This window comes from Sapajus apella, unplaced genomic scaffold, assembly GCF_009761245.1.
Source record: "Sapajus apella isolate SASKATOON/1434 unplaced genomic scaffold, GSC_monkey_1.0 scaffold22, whole genome shotgun sequence".
Taxonomy (NCBI): domain Eukaryota; kingdom Metazoa; phylum Chordata; class Mammalia; order Primates; family Cebidae; genus Sapajus; species Sapajus apella.
In genome coordinates, this window is record NW_022436962.1 from 7,196,972 (window position 1) to 7,217,882 (window position 20,911).

The 20,911-nt window shown below is 48.0% G+C and overlaps 1 non-coding gene and 1 pseudogene across 1 annotated transcript; both read left to right on the forward strand.

The window, feature by feature from the left end:
* Window positions 1–227: 227 nt before the first annotated feature.
* LOC116559111 lies at window positions 228–367 on the forward strand. The gene has a single exon (XR_004272309.1). It is a non-coding gene; the product is annotated as a U4 spliceosomal RNA (small nuclear RNA).
* A 5,057-nt stretch (window positions 368–5,424) lies between these two features.
* LOC116558598 lies at window positions 5,425–5,615 on the forward strand (annotated as a pseudogene).
* The last annotated feature ends 15,296 nt before the right edge of the window (window positions 5,616–20,911 follow it).

Here is a 20,911-nt window from a genome sequence, read left to right on the forward strand (position 1 = left end):
TACAGTAACAGGCTGTACAGGTTTATAGCCTAGGAGCAGTAGGCCAGACCATCCAGCGTAGGTGTGTAGTGGGCTACGCCATCTAGGTTCGTGTGGGTATACCTATGATGTTTGCAGAAGGATGACACCACCTAACAACACACTTCTCAGAATACAGCTCTGTTTGTTAAGTGACTCAGGACTGTTTATGTAAGGCACTGTGCCTCGCTTGTAGAAATTACAAGTCTAGCTTTGCGCAGCGGCAGTATCGTAGCCAATGAGGTTTATCCGAGGCGTGATTATTGCTAATTGAAAACTTTTCCCAATACCCCGCCATGACGTTTGAAATATAGTCGGTGTTGGCAATTTTTGGCAGTCTCTACGGAGACTGAATCATAGGAAAAAAAAGAAAGAAATTACAAGTCCACGTTAGCTCTTTCCCTTTTCCTCTCCTCTTTTCCTTGGTATTACTTCCCTCCATGGTTTCCACCAGCAAGGGGCACGGGGTGAGCCTAATTGCACATCCACCCTGGGAATTCTGGGATCCTGATGCTGACAACCAACATATCACATTTACAAGGGTCAGGAGGGCACTGAGGAAAAGGTAAAGGCCTTTGGGATGGAGGATTGGGCTGCTGAAATAACAAGCTTGAGGCTTCAAGCAAAAAGGGAAGATGAAGGCTGTCCTGTACTGTGAGTGTGTGGAGGCCTGAGAAGGCAGAAAACACGCCCTGAGGTAAGAGCACTGGTTCTCCATCTATAAGAAAGACATTGTGCTGGGCGCGGTGGCTCACGCCTGTAATCCCAGCACTGTGGGAGGCCGAGGCGGGTGGATCACGAGGTCAAGAGATCAAGACCATCCTGGTCAACATGGTGAAACCCCGTCTCTACTAAAACTACAAAAAAATTAGCTGGGCATGGTGGCACGTGCCTGTAGTCCCGGCTACTCGGGAGGCTGAGGCAGGAGAATTGCCTGAACCCAGGAGGCGGAGGTTGCGGTGAGCCGAGATCGTGCCATTGCACTCCAGCCTGGGCAACAAGAGTGAAACTCCGTCTCAAAAAAAAAAAAAAAAAAAAGAAAAGAAAAGAAAGACATTGTGCCGGATGCGGTGGCTCGTGCCTGTAATCCCAGCACTTTGAAAGGACGAGGCGGTGGATCATGAGGCAGGAGACTGAGACCATCTTGGTCAATATGGTGAAGCCCCATCTCTACTAAATACAAAAATGATCTGGGCATGGTGGTGCGTGCCTGTCGTCCCAGCTACTCAGGAGGCTGAGGCAGGAGAATCACTTGAACCCAGGCGGCAGAGATTGCAGTGAGCCAAGATCACACCACTGCACTCCAATCTGGTGATGGAGTGAGACTCTATCTAAAAAAAAAAAAAAAAAGAAAGGCATTATGCCAGGTGCAGTGGCTCATGCCTATAATCCCAGCACTTTGAAAGGCCGAGGCAGGTGGAACATGAAGTCAGGAGATTGAGACCAGCCTGGCCAACACAGTGAAACCCCATCTCTACTAAAAATACAAAAATTAGCCGGGTGTGGTGGCATGTGCCTGTAATTCCAGCTACTCAGGAGGCTGAGGCAGGAGAATGGCTTGAACCCAGGAGGCAGAGGTTTCAGTGAACCAAGACCATGCCACTGCACTCCAGCCTTGGCAACAGAGAGAGCCTTCGTCTTGAAAAGAAAAAAAAAGAAAGACATTGTTAGATAGTATTGAGCATATCACTTAAATGGCCTTGGCTCACCCCCTGGTGAAACCATGTTCTTTTGAAGATACTATAAAACGAACAAAAAAAGCAACAGTAGCTAAGAGCTCCTGCTCCAGCAACCAGGAGCCTTGAGGCAGGACAAGGACACCGGGGTGGGAGTGCGGCCCAAGGGGCAGAGACGGCAACAACAGGATGACTTCATTTACTGAGCTATCAGAAACCACAATGTCTGAAAACCACAATGTCTGCCAAGAAAGAAGGTGAGTCACCAGGACCCATCAACACAGGAAAGAGGGGCCGGGTGGGTTGGGGTGGCCAGCATGGCATGATGAGAAAAGCAAGTATTTTGAAAGCACACAGATTCAAATCCTGACACATCTCTGGGGCCTTCAGCTCTCTGGGTCTCAGCCTCCTTATCTTTATTTATTTATTAATTTTTATTTCTTTTTGAGATGGAGTCTCCCTCTGTCGCCCAGGCTGGAGGGCAATGGCACGATCTCGGCTCACTGCAACCTCTACTTCCCAGGTTCAAGTGATTCTCCTGCCTCAGCCTCCTGAGTAGCTGGAATTATAGGCACATGCCACTATGCCTGGCTAATTTTTGTATTTTCAGTAGAGATCGAATTTCACCAAGTTAGCCAGGCTGCTCTCCGGCCCTCAGCTTCCTTATCTTTAAAAACAGAGAAGAGCTGGGCACAGTGGCTCACATCTATAATCCCAGCACTTTGGGAGGCCGAGGAGATGGATCACGTGAGGTCAGGAGTTCAAGACCAGCCTGGCCAACATGGCAAAACCCATCTCTACTAAAAAACAAAAATTAGATGGGCATGGTGGTGTGTGCCTGTAGCACCAGCTACTTGGATGACTGAGGCAGTAGACTCACTTGAACTTGGGAGGCAGAGGTTGCAGTGAGCCAAGATTGCCCCACTGCACTCCAGCCTGCAAGACAGAGCAAGACCACGTTTCAGAAAAAAAAGTGGGGAGAGAGTAATAATAGTGCTTATTTCGTGGGGTTGTTTTAAGGATTGAGTGCGTCTTTTATTTGTATAAAGCACTTTAACAAATGCTACTCACTATTTTGACAGCCAAGTTCTTGATTTTCCCCAAAACTGTTAAAAGAAGAGTCACACTCTCATCGTCTGCTGACCCCCAGCAGAAACCGCTGGCTTCAGTTTTGATATTCTTCGGGGTATGATTCCTCTGAAGCTCGGGCCTCCCCGCCTTGGTTCTAGCCATTCCCTGGGAGGCCAGGCCTGCCTGGTCTAGATCCTGACACCCTAAAGATCCTCATCAACTCCTGATGGACTTTCTCAGACAATCCCAGCGTCTGCTCATCTCGCCACTCTGAACACACAGCATTTCTCTTCCGATCCACTCAACAGCACATCACAGACCACTCCGGGACACTCATGTCATTTATCCCTTGCTTTATTATGTCACTGGTTCATTCTTCGTAGATGTTAGTGTTTACATCCAACTGTACCATAGCCTTTTCATAACTCTTCCTGCAGCTGGTACAAAGCCAGTCACATACTTGATGTTAAAGCTATTTATGTTCTGAATAAATGAATGAGCTTAACTTAGTTAGCGCATTAGCCTAATGGGATTGGGGCTTAGGGTCCAGGATATAGATGGCTCTGAGTCCAATCACCCATACTGCCCCGTGCCACTGGCCAACCAGGCACAAGATGAGCTAGTGTGACTGAGCCTCCCACCACCACAGACAGAATTCAGGCACAAGCCCTGCAGAGGGACCCAGAGGGCTTTTCTTCCTTTACTTTTACCTTACTGCTTTCCATGATACTGATCTAGTTCAAGGTGGCTGGGGCTTTTAGGAAGGAAAACAACCAGGCAGACCCAGACTAAGATATCAGTGCAGACATAGCTACAGTGGCTAGGGCTGGGGCAAACATCAGGCAAGCTAGGAACAGCGTCCAAGGGTACACAAGTGTCTCCATGCTAATATGAAATTAGGTAGTGCTGGATATCTCATCAGCCTAATAGGACATAGGGCAGGCAGCCCACGGGGAAACCAATTGTCTGGGTTTCATGAAGGGGTGGCAGTCACTGAATGCAGAAGGGCCCCAGCCAAGGTAGTATCCAGCCTTCAGAGGCATCTGTGGATGCCTTCCCAGATGCACACAGCCAAGTTAAGAACTGAAAGGCACTGGTCCCCTGTCTGATTGGTAAGGTCTCTCAGAGAGGACAAAGGAGCCTGTCAGGCAGGGCTGCTGCATGCTTCCTGGCTTGGGATATGCTTTCCGTCCTTCAGGTTTTTTCTTGTTTGGGGGGTGGTCTTCTTTTTTTTTTTTTTTTTTTTTTTTTTTTTTTTTTTTTGAGGTGGAGTCTTGCTTTGTCACCTAGGCTAGAGTGCAGTGTGCAGTAGCACTATCTTTGCTCACTGCAAACTCCACCTCCCAGATTCAAATGATTTTCCTGCCTCAGCCTCCTGAGTAGCTGGGATTACAGGCGAGCGCCACCATGGCCAGCTAATTTTCATTTTTAGTAGAGACAGGGTTTCACCATGTTGGTCAGGCTGGTCTCGAACTCCTGGCCTTGGGATCCACCTGAACCACCGGCCTGGCCTAGGACGGCCTTCTTATCAAGGTTCAGAATCTCCAGATGAAGAAGAGGATGCTGGGGGAAAGAATGCCATGGAGATAATTCCTACAAGTACTGCTTCTCTCAATGGTAATTCAAAAACAACCTGGCCAGGAGCCAAGAGAGATGCAGGAACTAGGAAGACAGAGGAAGGGGACAAGCAGAAGGAGCGGCTGACAAGTCTGTCTGCAGTACCCCATAAGAAGACAGCTCTGCTAGCCTAATGCATTTGAGCAATAGCTTGTTGATAGAGAAATACCCTAACGGTGACCTATCTAAAGTGTAACATTTAATGTGATAGTTCATGCCTGTAATCCCACTGTTTTGGGCTTTGGAAGGCCAAGGCCAGAAGACTACTTGAGGTGAAGAGTTCAAGACCAGCCTGGGCAACATAGCAAGACCCTATCTCTAAAATAAATAACTAGGCATGGTAGTGTGCACCTGTAGTCCTAGCTACTAGAGAGGCTGAGGCAAGAGGAATGTTTGAGCCCAGGAGCTCAAGGCTGCAGTGAGCTATGATCGTGCCACTGCACTCCAGCCCTGATGACCTAGTGAAATGCTGTAAAAATAAGTTAATTACATTTATTTGAATTTAAAAATGTTATCTTTATTTATTTTTTAAGACAGAGTCTGTCACCCAGGCTGGAGTACAGTGGTGCAGTCATGGCTCACTCATCCTCAATCTCCAGTACTCCTGCCTCAGCCTCCCAAGTAGCTGGGACCACAGGCATGTGCCACCATGCCTGGCCAATTTTTACTTTTTATAGAAATGGGGTCTTGCTGTATTACCCAGGCTGGTCTTAAACTCAAACAGTCCTCCCGCCTTAGCCTATCAAAGTGCTAGACTTACAGGCGTGAGCCACCACACCTGTCAAACATGTGACCTTTAGATTTAATATTCATACCTGCTGAATTCCATACCCCTTTGCTTTTGTGAGTAAAATCACCCCCAGCTGCTTCTGGATGTATGTGTTTACATCCAACTATACCACAGCCTTTTTGGCGGGGGTCCTTGGATAGAAAAAGATAGGAGCAAGGCCCCCAGGTATCTCGGAGTTTGGGGACAAAAAGGATATTTACCTCAGGCTCAAGAATCAGAAAGTAGAGGGTCTGGGAAGGGGTGGCAGGTGCCATGTCCAGCCACGAAGGTGGCAAGAAGCCCCTGAAACAGCCCAAGAAGCAGGTCAAGGAGACGGATGAGGAAGATAAGGCTTTCAAGCAGAAACAAAAAGAGGAGCAGAAGAAACTGGAGGAGCTAAAAGCAAAGGCCATGGGGAAGGGTCCCTGGCCACAGGTGGAATTAAGAAATCTGGCAAAAAGTAAGCTGTTCCTTGTGCCTGGGGAGATGGTGACTATTTATTTCATCTGTATTTTTCTTTTTTTTTTTTTTTGAGACGGACTTTCGTTCTTGTTACCCAGGCTGGAGTGCAAAGGCATGATCTCGGCTCACCGCAACCTCCGTCTCCTGGGTTCAGGCAATTCTCCTGCCTCAGCCTCCTGAGTAGCTGGGATTACAGGCACGCGCCACCATGCCCAGCTAATTTTTTGTATTTTTAGTAGAGACAGGGTTTCACCATGTTGACCAAGATGGTCTCGATCTCTTGACCTGGTGATCCACCCACCTGGGCCTCCCAAAGTGCCAGGATTATAGGCGTGAGCCACCGCGCCCGGCCTATTTCATCCGTATTTAAACATCTGTATTCCCTGCCATAACATCTTTTGCCACCTATAGCTGGAATTCAGTGTTGTCTTAGAGCTGTTGTTGTACATTTAGGAATAAACTTTTGTAAAAAAAAAAAAAAAAAAAAAAAAAGAAAAGAAAAGAAAAAAGGAGAAAAAGAATCAGAAAATGTAGTTAGACAAAGTATTAATCAGGGTTCTCTAGAGAGACATAACTAATAGGAAAGATATATATAAAGGGGAGTTTATTCAGTATTAACTTACATGATCACAAGTTCCCACAATAGGCTGCAAGCTGAGGAGCAAGGAGAGCCAGTCCGAGTCCCAAAACCGGTGAACTTGGAGTCCGATGTTTGAGGGCAGGAAGCATCCAGTGGGAGAAAGATGTAGGCTGGGAGGCTAGGCCAGTCTCATCTTTTTCACAGTTTTCTACCCGATTTTTATATCCTAGCTGTGCTGGCAGCTGACCAGATGGTGCCCACCCAGATTGAGGGTGGGTCTTCCTCTCCCAGACTCCTGACTCAAATATTAATCTCCTTTGGCAACACCCTCACAGACACACCCAGGATCAATACTTTGTATCCTTCAATCCAGTCAAGCTGACACTCAGTATTAACCATCACAGACAACTTCTCAGAAGGTTGCATAACAGACTGGGCACAGTGGCTCACGCCTGTAATCCCAGCACTTTGGGAGGCTGAGGCATGTGGATCATCTTAAGTCAGGAGATCGAGACCACCCTGACCAACATGGCGAAACCCCGTCTCTACTAAAAATGCAAAAATTAGCCAGGCTTGGTTGCAGGTACCCGTATTCCCAGCTACTCAGGAGGCTGAGGCAGGAGAATCACTTGAACCCAGTAGAAGGAAGTTGCAGTGAACCAAGATCACACCATTGCACTCCAACCTGGGAGACAAAAGTGAAAAAAAAAAAAAGTATAATTGTCCTTGAGACCAAACCATTGACCAACGGCTACTCCCTCACCCAATCTTAGTAACCCGACACCCTTAGGGCTATTCCTGGGATGAACTGCAGGCTGGGCCACCTCAAACTGAGGGCTCCTGAGGCACAAAGCCTTGCTTCCAGAGTCCTCCATGGCGTCAGCCACCCTGGACCACCAGGACAGCAATGTCTGGAGGCCAGCCCGTCATCCACCATCTACACTCTGTAGCATGCTTATCCTGATGAAATCAGGATATACCAAACCCTAGCAACAGCCTTGAACAGGGAGGGAATTTAAATTAAAAAAAAAAAAAGGCCACTATATAACAGGAGATATGGGAAGAAAGGGAAAATCACTCCTGTTTCCTGGGGCTAGTGGAAATAGGCAACTTTTTTTTTTTTTAATTAATATGGGCCCTGCGTTTAATATTAGTGAGGATTTTTTTCCACTGCAGTTAAAAGAAATCCGTTTGTAATTGGCTTGAGCAAAATTTGTGTGTATATCAGGCCCAGCTGCACACACAGCTCACAGGATGTGGTCAGACTGATTTCCCTCCAACTCATAGCTGGGCTTTCCTGTGCATTGGCTCTACCCTCAGACAGGCATTGGCAAGATGGCTCCCAGCAACTCAAGGTGTACCCAACTATTTTCTCTCTTTCTTTTCTTTTTTTTTTTTTTTTTTTGAGATGGAGTTTTGCTCTTGCTGCCCAAGCTGGAGCGTAATGGTGCGATCGACCTCAGCTCATGGCAGCCTCTGCCTCCCGAGTTCAAGTGATTCTCCTGCCTCAGTCTCCTGAGTAGCTGGGATTACAGGCACACACCACCATGCCCTGCTAATTTGTATTTTTAGTAGAGACAGGCATTCTCCATGTTGGCCAGGCTGGTCTCGAACTCCCAACCTCAGGTGATCCACCTGCCCTTGGCCTCCCAAAGTTCTGGAATTACAGGCATGAACCACTGCACCCAGCCCTAGGCAATGTATTTAAATCGATGAGTAATATGAGGAACTTCTGACAAACTCTTGGGGTTCAGTCGTATCCACCTCTGTCTCAGTCTTACAAAGCCTGGCATAAATTCTGTGCATTTGATTTAACTACCCACCAGGCATTTAGGAAAACTGTGAGTTCAAGAAAAATAGAGAATGTTTAGCAAAAATAATAATAGCAATGATAATCTGTCCCAGGTATCTCAAAGGGGTAGAAACTACTTGGAAAATTCTGGTTTTATAATTCAGGAGATCTGATGACCTGGAACTGAGATTGTTGTGATGAAAGCCGAGATAACGCTGGGCACAGTGACCAGTGACTCGCGACTGTAATCCCAGCACTTTGGGAGTCTGAGGTGGGCGGATCATGAGGTCAGGAGACCAAGACCATCCTGGCCAACACGGTGAAGCCCCGTCTTTACTAAAGCTACAAAAATTATCTGGGTGTGGTGGCTCCTGCCTGTAATCCCAGCTACTCGGGAGGCTGAGACAGGAGAATTGCTAGAACCAGTGAGCCAAGATCGTACCACTGCACTCCAGCCTGGCAACAGAGTGAGACTCTGTCTCAAAAAAAAAAAAAAAATAGGAAGCCGAGATAACTTTTGCTTCTGGTGTGACAGGAGAAAGCAAGAGAAATATCCCTGGCCATGGAGTGGAAGGAATGGAAACTCGGGAGAAGGAACAGGAAATGTGGCTCTGGAAGCTGGTGCGCCAGGGAGCCTATGCTGACAGGCCCGGATGCTGGAGTTTTACACCTCTCAGCTCACCGGGATTGATCTTATCCACCAAGAGGCCAGACTCCGTAATAAACTACTTTGTGAACTTGAAACAGCTGACTTGCTGGGCGCAGTGGCTCATGCCTGTAATCCCAGCACTTTGAGAGGCCAAGGCGGGTGGATCACGAGGTCAGGAGTTCCAGACCAGCCTGGCCAACATGGTAAAACCCCATCTCTACTAAAAATACACAAATTAGCCAGGCGTGATGGCACGTGCCTGTAATCCCAGCTACTCAGGAGGCTGAGGCAGGAGAATAGCTTGAACCCAGGAGGCTGAGGTTGCAGTGAGCTGAGATTGCACCACTGCACTCCAGCCTCGGTGACAGAGCAAGGCTATGTCTCAAAAATAAAAAAAAGAAAGAGGCTGCTCTGTCTATGGAGTAGCCATTCTTTATTCTTTCACTTTCCTGATAACTTCCTTTCACTTTACTCTGGACTGAGCTATTTCTTTCTCGAGATCCAAAAACTTTCTCTTGGGGTCTTGATCTGGACCCCTTTTCTGTAACATAGATGTTGCTGTGAATGGTGTTTTGTTTTGTTTTGTTTTGTGACAGTGTCTCGTTCTGTCGCCCAAGCTGGAGTGCAGTGGTGCAATCTTGGCTCACTGCAGCCTCCACCTCCCAGGCTAAAGCGATCCTTCTCCCTCAGCCTCCTTAGTAGCTGGGTTGCCGGGTGCATGCCACCACTCCCAGCTAATTTTTTGTATTTTTAATAGAGATAAGATTTCACCATGTTTCACCACGACCCACCAAAAAAGAGTTTTTTGCTTTTTTTTTTTTTTTCAAAAACGTTTTGCTTTGGATGGTTGTGGTGGGTCACACCAGTAATCCCAGCACTTTGGGAGGCTGAGGCGGGCACATCACTTGAGGTCAGGAGTTCAAGACCATCCTGACCAGCACAGTGAAACCCCATCTCTACTGAAAGCACAGAAATTAGCTGGGTGTGGTGGCACGCGACTGTGGTCCCAGCTAGTCAGGAGGCTGAGGCAGGAGAATCGCTTGGACACAGGAGGCGGAGGCTGCCGTGAGCCAGGATCGTGCCACTGTACTCCAGCCTGGTGATAAAGCAAGACTACATCTCAAAAAAAAAAAAAAAAAGTAAAAAATAAAAAAATAAACATAAAAAAAGAAAGAAACAGCTAACACAATAAAGGACAAGTGGAGGCAGTGGGGAGGAATGGAAGAAAGTCAGAGCTCCTGGAGCCATGGACCCTAGGAGCAGAATCTTTGGAAGAGAACATACGGGCATCAGAGTAAAGAACAAGACCTGAAACCGAATGGTGCTACAGAAGCACTGACGAACACCTAACCAGGGCGCGAAAGAGGAGATCCGGGAGGCTTCTCAGAGGAGATGGCACGGGACCTGAGTCTTAAGGGACTGCTGAACAGACGGATCTGAGCCACAGTGGTTTTGTGGCTGCAATTCCTCAGCCTTTATCATGCAGGAAGCATAACAGGTTGGTTATTGTCAGGCTGGTTATCACAGGGAGATGCGAGGACACTGACTGCACTGGCGTAACTACCAAGCAGAAATTATAGCTCATGCCCGTGATGACAGCCTGGGCACTATGACCTCTCGTGGTGAGTGGTATCCTGCCTGGAATGTGGAGGGGAAGAACCAGACGACCTCTGAAGATCCTATTTGTCATGGAACCCATAGTTCCAGAATCTGCCTGTGTGTTTCCAACTTATCCCAAGGATCTTGGTTCATGGTGCTGCCCTGGGCCTTTCCCTCAAATTAATTAAGCACGTTTCAGGTGTCACCCTACATAGGAAAGGCAGCCCATTGTGTCCCCCACCTGTATTTCAGTGCCACAGATGTGAGAAATCCACAGGGTCCCAGAGAGGTTAACACTTGCAAAGGCCACTCAGCAAACCATAAATAAGGCCAGGCACAGTGGCTCATGGAAGGTGGGCAGATCACTTGAGCCCAGGAGTTCATGACCAGCCTAGGCAACATGGCGTAAAACCCTGTCTCTACAAAAAATAAAATAATTAAAAAATTAGCTGGGCATGCTGGCACGCACCTATAGTCCCAGCTACCTGGGAGGCTGAGGCAGGAGAATTGCTTCAGCTCAGGAGGCTGAGGCTGCAGAGAGTCGGTATCAAGCCACTGCACTCTAGCCTGGGTGACAGGGTGAGATCTTGTCTCTAAATTAATTAGTTAATTTAAAAAATAAAAACAAAAATAAGGCAGTGTAATTAGCTGATTGCTAAAGTGAAAAAAAAAAAAACAAAAATAAAACATTGTCTGTGGCCCCTAAAGGATAATCTATACTCCTCCATGTAACACAATAGGGTTAGCTTTTCCTGCAAACTCTCTCCCTACCCCTGACACCAAGTCCTAGAAGAAGCTAAGAAGGCAGATGAAGCCATACCGGAGCAATCCCTCCCCCACTCCTCCTGGGCTCCGGCGAGCACCTCTCTATGTCATCCTCACTTTCGGTTCCAGTAGACGAAAGGGCCTCTAAGGTGGAACTCCAGGTCATTTGGGAGGGGGACGCTGGGGCAGACGCAGCAGAAGTCTTCAAATGCCTCATCTCTCAGTGGCTGCTCTCTTTTGTTTCAGGTGGGTGTCCCACGAGAGTGCACTGAGGACTAACAACAGACCTCCTGAAGAACTTGCTTGCATCTAGTCACTAAAAGCAGGGGTGTGGAACCCAGGGAGGCTGCAAAGTCTCCTTCTCTGAACGTTCATTTGCAGTTCAGCTTGGAGGCAGGGGTATGGGTGGAGAGACTTCCCAAGAGTCCAGGGTGCCTCCTTCTCCGGAGGTCTGGCGAGACCCAGAGGAGTTGGGAACAGAGTGAGGCAGACAGTTATTGGGTAGTGAGCAGTTTATTTAAAAACATTCACTCAGCCGGGCGCGGTGGCTCAAGCCTGTAATCCCAGCACTTTGGGAGGCCGAGGCGGGTGGATCACAAGGTCAAGAGATCGAGACCATCCTGGTCAACATGGTGAAACCCCGTCTCTACTAAAACTACAAAAAAATTAGCTGGGCATGGTGGCGCGTGTCTGTAGTTCTAGCTACTCAGGAGGCTGAGGCAGGAGAATTGCCTGAACCCAGGAGGCGGAGGTTGCGGTGAGCCGAGATCGCGCCATTGCACTCCAGCCTGGGCAACAAGAGCGAAACTCCGCCTCAAAAAAAAAAAAAAAAAACAAAAACAAAAAAAAAAAACATTCACTCAGTCGGCCTTGGAAGGCTAAGGCAGGTGGATTGCCTGAGGTCAGGAGTTCAAGACCAGCCTGATCAACATGGTGAAACTCTGTCTCTAATAAAAATAGAAAAATTGCTGGGCATGGCACTGCATGCCTGTAATCTCAGCTACTCAGGAGGCTGAGGCAGGAGAATTGCTTAAACCCAGGAGGCAGAGGTTGCAGTGAGCTGAGATTGCGCCTTTGCACTCCAGCCTGGACAACAAGAGCAAAACTCCATCTCAAAACAAAATGAAACAAAAATTCACCCAAGCCAGCTCTCATGACCCTTCTGTTCACTTTTGGGTCTGCCCCCAGTAGCCTGCTCTCCACCTCTACCCTGCACACTTCCCAGGTTAAATACAGAGACTAGTTACCCTCTTCCTGCCTTCCCGACCCATTGACCAAGAGCCTCTGCAGTGAGCACAGGACATTTTTGCCATTCCCAGCTCTTGCCTCCTGGAAGCTGTTATACGGAGATGTACACACAGCCTAGACCGACATTTAAGGCTTCTCTCTTCCCCACTGCCCCAGACACTCTGGGTTGGGCCTGGATGCTGCTTTCCCTCTTTTTTTGTTTGTTTGTTTGTTTGTTTTTTTGAGACGGAGTCTCACTCTGTTGCCCAGGCTGGAGTGCAGTGGCGCCATCTCGGCTCACTACAACCACCACCTCCTGGGTTCAAATGATTCTCCTGCTTCAGCCTCCCAAGGAGCTGGGATTATAGGCATCCACCACCACACCTGCTAATTTTTATATTTTTAGTAGAGATGGGGTTTCACCATATTGGCCAGGCTGGTCTCAAACTCCTGACCTCAGGTGATCCACCTGCTTCCACCTCCCAAATTCCTGGGATTACAAGTGTGAGCCACCACGGCCCACCTGGATGCTGCTCTCTCTCACACGTATGTTCTTTCTTTCATGTAACACAGAGGGGTAAGGGCACAGCCTCAGAGGCAAGTGGACTAGAGCTAGCCCGGCTCTGTGGCTTACTAGTTATAAGCCCTGAGTTTCATTTCCTATGAAATTAGAGTAATGACACCTGACACTTAGTGTTTTTTTGTTTGTTTGTTTTTGGGTTTTCTTTTTTTTTTTTTTTTTTGAGATGGGGTCTCACCCTGTTGCCCAGGCTGGAGTGAAATGATGTGATCTCGACTCACTGCAACCTCTGCCTCCCTGGTTCAAGCGATTCTCCTGCCTCAGCCTCCCGAGTAACTGGGATTACAGGCATGCGCCACCACGCCTGGCTAATTTCTTGTATCTTTAGTAGAGATGGGATTTGACCGTGTTGGCCAAGCTGGTCTCAAACTCCTGACCTCGTGATCTGTCCGCCTCGGCCTCCCAAAGTGCTGGGATTACAGGTGTGAGCCATCGCACCCGGCCGACACCTATTTCTTAGAACTCCAAAAGTAACAGGTGATAATGCAAGTAAAGTGCCTTGCATCTTTATTTGGCACATAGTAAGCTCGAGAAGTGTTTGCTGGATGAATGACTGAAAGGTAAGTGCACAACCTGAGCATTTGCGTGGGCCAGGCTGGGAAGCTGTGGCTTCATTAGCTGTATGACTGGAAGAGGTCATGAAAATGGCGTTAGGAGCTGCTTAAGTCATGCAGAGACTGAAGAGGCCTGAGCATCTCCTACAAAGTAAATGGTACACTAGGTTTCTGGGAGGGCCTGCCTCCTGGGGTCTCCCCAAGATGAGAAGGTGAGTTTCGGAAATCCAGGCTCCCAGTGTCATCTTAAGAACCAGAAGACCTTGAATTCAGTTCCTGGCATGGAGACAGGTTCCACTGCCGCCCCTCCTTTCCCAGCATCCGCTCTCAGCCAGGGTTTCTCTCCCCATTTCTCCCCAGGTCTGCGGATCCTGAAGTCTGCAGAACTGACCTGAAACACAGAGGGCAAGAAAGCCTGTCACCTCAAGGCAAGGGAAAGAGCCTTGTGCCAGCAGTCAAAGGATTTCTGTTATGTTTACCATGAACTGTGTGATACCCAACAATGTGGCCAGCCTTTCTGAGCATCAGTTTCCCCAACTGTAAGATGAGAATAATAACTCATGCCGTATTCTTTCTACCACATAGGACTATTGCAATGATCAAATCGAATATTCTTTTTTGAGACGGAGTTTCACTCTTGTTGCCCAGGCTGGAGTACAATGGCGTGATCTTGCCTCATCACAAACTCTGCCTCCCGGGTTCAAGCAATTCTCCTGCCTCAGCCTCCCGAGTAGCTGGAATTACAGGCTTGCACCACCACTCCCGGCTAATTTTGTATTTTTAGTAGATACAGGGTTTCTCCATGTCGGTCAAGCTGGTCTTGAACTCCCAACCTCAGGTGATCCATCCACCTCAGCTTCCTAAAGTCTGGGATTATAGGCGTGAGCCACCTAGCCAGGCCCAAATTAAATATTCTATGTAGAAAAAGCGCTTTGTGAACTGCAATGTACTGTGCAAACACAGAAGCATTAAAGGCTCTGGAACGGGGGGCTCTGGGTGGGACAGGCTGTAAACTCTTCCTATGTAGCATGGGGCCAGCAAGGATCCTTCCAGTTGGGCTTCCTTTGATCTTCATTTGAAACTTAATGAGAACCTAGGGCATTGCTGATACTCCAATTAGGATCCAAAATTCAATTTAAAAATAATCGCTTGTTCCCTTCACTCCACCCTCACTTCCTCAGCTCTATTGAGCCCAACCATTAACCAAAAATTATTTTTAAATGGTACTAATTTGCTATACCCTGAAATAAATGAGAGACAAATATTTTGTTAGGAAAACAAATCATGAATCAAACTTGCATTAAAAAAAAAAAGCCTAGTTAATGAGTTCAAAGGGAAATTAGAATCAAACCACTGCAGCTTCCAAAGCAATTGAACCAGAATGAAATTAGAACAGCAAAATATGCACCCAAGTAACTCAAACGAATTCTGCATATCATCAAAGGTCCTGAATCAGAAAGATGCTTCTGGCCCTCACCTCCTTTATTTCGGGTTTTCCAGGTCAAATTCTGCACTCCTTCATTTAACAGTATGCACAGATGCCTTTGATGTGCCAGTCACTGGGGAAGCAAAGATGGTGAAGAGACAGACTCCTCCCTCCAGGATCACACAGCCCAACACACCGGTTTTCCCATGAACACATGCTGTTTCTGCCCAGCTTAACACACCTCTAACACAGCAGCTGCCTGAGATCGCAGAGTAAAATGGAACTCTTGGCATCCCTAGTAAACCTCATTATTGCCAGAATCAGAGCATGAAACCAGCAATACACAAAGAACAAAAACCCAACAACCAGAAGTTGAGCCACAAAGATCTCTGTGGTGACAGTAACTAGGTGGTCTTCTGAGACCAGCTCCTCAAGCCCTTATCGAAAGTGTTCTTTAATTCTACATTACACCCTTGCAGATTCAGACACCCTTTCTTTTTGTTTTTAGATGGAGTTTCGCTCTTGTTGCCCAGGCTAGAGGGAGTGCAATGGCACTATCTCAGCTCACCACAACCTCCGCCTCCCAGGTTCAAGCGATTCTCCTATCCAGGCTCCCAAGTAGCTGGGATTACAGGCATGTGCCACCACAGCTGGCTAATTTTTTTTTTTTTTTTTTTTTTTTTAGAGAGAGGAGGTTTCTCCATGTTTGTCAGGCTGGTCTCGAACTCCTGGCCTCAGGTAATCCACCCACCTCAGCCTCCCAAAGTGCTGGGATTATAGGTGTGAGCCACCGTGCCTGGCCAGACACTCTTTCTAATGATCTCTGTTTTTCTTTTTTTTAGAGACGAGGTCACGCTTTGCTGCCCAGGCTGGAGTGCAGTGGCTATTCACAGGTGCTATCCCACTACTGATTAGCACGGGAGTTTTGACCTGCTCCGTTTCCGACCTGGGCCGGTTCACTCCTCCTTAGGCAACCTGGTGGTCCCCCACTCCTAGCTTTCTAATAATCTCTGTAAAGGTTGTTCCATCCAGTCCTCTCCACAGGAATCCCACGAAGTGGGAAAAATGAAATTGTTGCTTGTCAAGTATAGAAGACCACCCACACTCAGCAAGGAGGTGAACTGGAAGCCAGCCTTCCCATGGAGGACCCAGCAAGGTTCTAGCAGTGGAGAAATTGCCCAGCCTGCTGCCACTGCTGCTGCTCCCATTGCTGCTGAGACACTGCTGCTATTTGCTTATCTCTCATTTAAATACAGGGAGAACTATCCATCTTTGTCGTTCATTGACCCTCCCAGCTGTAGTCACTGTGGTCTTCCCTGAGCAAACCCTCCCTGCTTCCTGAAGCAATCCTCACTCCGAACTTGAGAATTAGTTGTGTTTTGTTTTATTTTGGTTTTGGTCTTGTTTTTGAGATGGAGTCTTGCCGTCACCCATGCTGGAGTGCAGTGGTGTGATCTCCGTTCACTACAACCTCCACCTCCTGGGTTTAAGCGATTCCCATGCCTCAGCCTCCTGAGTAGCTGGAATTACAGGCATATACAACCATGCCCAGCTAATTGTTTTGTATTTTTAGTAGAGATGGGGTTTTGCTACGTTGGCCGGGCTGGTCTCGAATTCCTGACCTCAAGTGATCTGCTGGCTTTTGTCTCCCAAAGTGCTGGGATTACAGGAGTGAGCCACCATGCCCAGCCAGAGAATTAGTTGTTTTGATTGTAGATGAGAATGTCTTGGAGGGTAAACCCTGGCTATTTGTGTTTCCATCTAGCAGCCTTCTCTGATGTCCTGCCATCTTGACTAGACCACGTCCGAGGACTTCTGCCTTGGTGTCTCTGCTTAGCATGGATATCCCCAGTCCCTTAACTGGAGCTCAGCGGGTCTTCCTGAACCCAGTGTCTTCCCTATTAGAACCCTTGCCCTGGGTTTTGTATAATAAGGATAGACAAAGGACGTGGGGGCAGAAGTTACTCAGATAAATGCATCTGTCTACCCTGCAGCCATCACCAGGCCTGCTCTGCAAGGAGGTAGAAAGAAAAGCATTGGGAATAATCAGAAAGTCCAGCTGGAGTCTCGACAACTCTAAGAAGCCTTCTGCAAAGCTTCCAGCGCGTCTTCGGCTTTCCTTTACTAAACTTTCACTCGGTTTTTCATCTGGATCCAAGTTTTAGACCAGAACATATAATTTATTCTGTTGTTACCTGCTTTGTGTGTCTCCACAACCAGACTAGAGGCTTCTGGAAGGCAGGGGCTATGTCCCATAACATTGCCTCGCGATGCATTGTGCCTGGATTATCCCTCCACCATCCCTAGGCTTGCAGTCTACCCTACATACTACTGCCACAGCCAGCTTGCTAAACATAGACCCCGTGAGGCCACTCAGGGCCCTCCGTTCATCCGACTCAAAGCACCTCCCCAGCCTTTTCTCTCTCTCTCTCTCTCTCTCTTTTTTAAGACAGTGTCTCACTCTGTCACCCAGACTGGAATGCAGTGGTGCAACCTCTGCCTCCCAGGTTCAAGCTATTCTCATGCCTCAGCCTCCCAGATAGTTGGGATTACAGGTGTGTGCCACCACGCCCAGCTAGTTTTTTGTATTTTTAATAGAGACGGGGTTTCACCATGTTGCCCAGGCCAGGCTCGAACCCCTGGCCTCAAGCAATCCACCAACCTCATTCTCTATTCTTTCTACCTCCTCCAAACCTTTGCTCATGTCCCACCCTAACCTCATCACCATCCAAAACAGTTTAAAGCTTGCTTTTTTTTTTTTTGGTTGTGAGACAGAGTCTTGCTCTGTTGCCATGCGCCAGGCTGGAGTGCAATGGCGCAATCTCGGCTCACTGCAACCTCTGCCTCCCAGGTTCAAGCAATTCTCCTACCTCAGCCTCACGAGTAGCTGGGACTACAGGCATTCGCCACCACGCCCAGCTAATTTTTGTATTTTAGTAGAGACAGGGTTTCACCATGTTGGCCAGGATGGTCTCAATCTCTTGACCTCATGATCCGCCCGCCTCGGCCTCCCAAAGTGCTGGGATTACAGGCGTGAGCCACCGCACCTGGCAAAGCTTGCTCTTCAAGATTTTTCAGGTAGTTGCAAATATTATCTCCTTCCTAGAGTCTTCTAGTATCCCCATCTGAAGTAATCACTCCCTAGCATTTCCTAGCATTTTATATTTCATCTTTTAACATGCGCTACCTAGCACATAGTAAGCATTCAGTACATATGTTTAAAAGATTAACTACGGCATCTTTGATTGTACCTACTTATGCTATGAAAGTATCTTTTTCTTCTACTAAACTAGAAGCTTATTACCTCTGTATCCCTCATCTGGGCCCAGTAGATGTTGAAACAGTAGACATTCAATAAATGTATGCTAAATTGAATAGTGGGTATTCAGAGATACTTACTGAATGAATAACATTCACAGAAATGATGGAATCTAAATGGTAAGTACTAGCTCAGACACTTTCTGTATTACTTGCTACACTACATTTCTACATTACTTAGTACAAGTGACCAAAAAACCTAGTTTCATCTAGCGTAGGCATGTATAACGAATGAGTCATGTAGCTCATCTATAGGAAAGGCAGGGGTACAGTGGGATATGAGGTACAACCAACTCAAGTGCTGCTGGTACTCACTCCTTAGCTTTCTCCTCTGCCTCCCTTGCATGCAAGCTGTATTCTTTCTTGCTGCAGGCTTCTTCCAGGGGACAGGGAACATGGCCCCTAATACTTCCAGAGCCTCTCTCTTCATGGTATTCACGGCAGGAACCAAGCCTTGTTTTCTCTTTAATTGTAAGTGCAAAACTCTCAGGAAAGGATGTAATTGGCTCAGCTTGGGTCATGTGGGGTTAGGACCACTAACAAAATGTCAATTTCCATTGTTATTTTTTTTTGGTTCTGTTTTGTTTTTTCTGTCACGCAGGCTGGATCTCAGCTCACGGCAACCTCAGCCTCTGGGGTTCAAGTGATTCTCGGGCCTCAGCCTCCTGCGTAGCTGGGATGACAGGCACACCCAGCAAATTGTTCGTATTTTTATTTATTTATTTATTGTTTGAGACACAGTCTCGCTCTTCACCCACTCAGGCTGGAGTACAGTGGCACAATCTAAGCTCACTGCAACCTCCATCTCCTGGGTTCAAGTGATTCTCCTGCCTCAGCCTCTGGAGTAGCTGGGACTACGGGTGTGCACTGCCATGCCTGGCTAATTTTTGTATTTTTAGTAAAGACCAGGTTTCACCATGTTGGTCAGGATGGTCGCCATCTCCTGACCTCAAGTCGCCCACCCATCTTGGCTTCCCAAAGTGCTGGGATTTCAGGCGTGAGTCCGGCCTTTTTGTATTTTGTATTTTTAGTAAAGATGGGGTTTTACCACATTGCCCAGGCTGGTCTTGAATGCCTGACCTTGTGTGATCCGCCCACCTCGGCCCCGCCAAGTGCTGGGATTACAGGCGTGCACCGCCGTGCCTGGCTCAGCTTCCATCGTCCCTAACAGTGAGAGGAAAGGACACCCCAAAGAACTGAGTTTGGGTATGGGGAAAATGGCTGCTGATCTAGCCAAGGCAAAGTGGTAGATACTCACAACAGGGAGTCATGCAGTCTGCACTGGGGGAGGTGCAGGAAATGGCGAGGAGGATTTGGAAAACTCGAGGTGGAGCCGTCAAGAGGCAGAAGAACATATTCTGTTCAGCACCTAAGGAAGACACAGGGCTGACTGCATTTTCTAGCGAGAGATGGGGTGGGAACAGGGTCCACAGTGATATAAGCCCTGTAGAGACTGACCTGCTGTGGGGAGGCTGAGGAGAGCCAGGCTGGACCTAAAGAACAGGAACCTGTAAAGTCAGGAGTACAGCCAGGAGGAGAGGGAGGCAGGACTTCTCAGAGCTGAGCAGAACACGCAGACTGTGAACTTCGCATGCCAGAGGCAGTGTCCTCTCTCTTGCCCCAGGGAGGCCAACTCCAGTTTCCCACATCTAGTGGGTTATTTTTATGGATAGATTTATTTTTACCCGTTCTAGACTTCAAACCTGCCACTGCAAGAAGCGAAGCACTGAGGCTTCTAGCTTTCCAGAAAACACAGGCCTTGGTGGTCAGCTCGGTGACAGAGATCAGGCTAAGGTCCTCTCGGCTCCTCTGGGGTCACACTGTCCCACCCCCCGCTATCCCTCCCTCCTTTCTGCAGCAGGGCTGGGATGGGAATGGAGTGGGAGGAGGATTTCTTTTTTCTCGCCCCACAACCCCACAGCCACCATGGAAGTCACGGTGAGGATCTGCGGCTGCCGTGGAACCCTGGCCTGCCCCTGCAGCTTAGCCAGCCAGAGGCGGGCCAGCCATCCCAGCCTCTTTTGACAGCACTTCTCCAGCAGAGCCTGTCTCCCTGGAATCCAGAGAGTTTGAGGGGAAGAGCTTATCTTTCCAGTAATAACCAGCTAGGAGAAGGTATCATTTCCCAGTCCACACAAAACAGGCAGCCAAAGCAGACTTCTTTAATGGGACCGTACATCTGGCCTAAATTGTTATTCCTCCAAGACAAGTTTACTGAACTGTTAGGCAATGCCGCCACACACAGCCACTGCAGACCAGCTTGAAATACACTTTAATACATTTAAAGAGTCATTTCAGAGACTCATGGTAAAGATGCAACTGACACTCATTGGGTGCTAAAATGTCCTGTTGCTGCCATCCAGCAGGGAGCCTGACAAGCCATTAAATCTGCAGCTCTCTTCCGCTGATTCATTTCTTTCCCTTTCTTTCTCACATCTTCACCAACAATTGATTTGGGATCCTAAAGCTGACATTTTGCTAGGGCCTACCAAAATCTAACAGGGGTACGGCACATCATGGAGGGTGCCCATAGTCCCAGTTTCTTGGAATGCTGTGGCGAGAGGATCACTTGAGGCCAGGAGTTTAAGACCAGCTTGGGCAACCTAGGAGACCCATAACAAAGGAAGGGAGGGAGGGAGGGAAGGAAGGGAGGAGGGAGGGAGGGAGGGAGGGGGGAAGGGAGGGAGGAAGGAAGGAAGGAAAGAGGGAAGGAAGGAAGGGAGAGAAAGGAAAGAAAGGAAGAAAGGAAGAGAGATAGGAAAGGGATGGAAGGGGGAAGGAAGAGAGAGGAAGGAAGGAAGAGAGGAA